Source organism: Hemibagrus wyckioides, unplaced genomic scaffold (genome assembly GCF_019097595.1).
Source record: "Hemibagrus wyckioides isolate EC202008001 unplaced genomic scaffold, SWU_Hwy_1.0 Contig38, whole genome shotgun sequence".
Classification (NCBI taxonomy): Eukaryota; Metazoa; Chordata; class Actinopteri; order Siluriformes; family Bagridae; genus Hemibagrus; species Hemibagrus wyckioides.
This window is the reverse complement of record NW_026690800.1, coordinates 156,959-157,931: the sequence shown is the minus strand read 5'-3', so window position 1 is coordinate 157,931 and position 973 is coordinate 156,959.

Here is a 973-nt window from a genome sequence, read left to right as displayed (position 1 = left end):
GTGATTTCTATTTCTATGCGCTGTTGCAATCATATGCACAGGCTGTGAACACACTGTGCATTGTACACTGTCTGTGCATATGACATGACATTCATCCTGTGAATCACATTTATACCTGTGCACTGTTATACGTGATCACACTGTAACACACACTGCACTGTTATACATGATCACACTAACACACACTGCACTGTTATACATGATCACATTGTGACACACACTGCACTGTTATACATGATCACACTGTAACACACACTGCACTGTTATACATGATCACACTGTAACACACACTGCACTGTTATACATGATCACACTGTGACACACACTGCACTGTTATACATGATCACACTGTGACACACACTGCACTGTTATACATGATCACACTGTGACACACACTGCACTGTTATACATGATCACACTAACACACACTGCACTGTTATACATGATCACACTGTAACACACTGCACTGTTATACATGATCACACTGACACACACTGCACTGTTATACATGATCACACTGTAACACACACTGCACTGTTATACATGATCACACTAACACACACTGCACTGTTATACATGATCACACTGTAACACACTGCACTGTTATACATGATCACACTAACACACACTGCACTGTTATACATGATCACACTGACACACACTGCACTGTTATACATGATCACACTGTAACACACACTGCACTGTTATACATGATCACACTAACACACACTGCACTGTTATACATGATCACACTGTAACACACTGCACTGTTATACATGATCACACTGACACACACTGCACTGTTATACATGATCACACTGTGACACACACTGCACTGTTATACATGATCACACTGTGACACACACTGCACTGTTATACATGATCACACTGTGACACACACTGCACTGATATACATGATCACACTAACACACTGCACTGTTATACATGATCACACACTAACACACTGCACTGT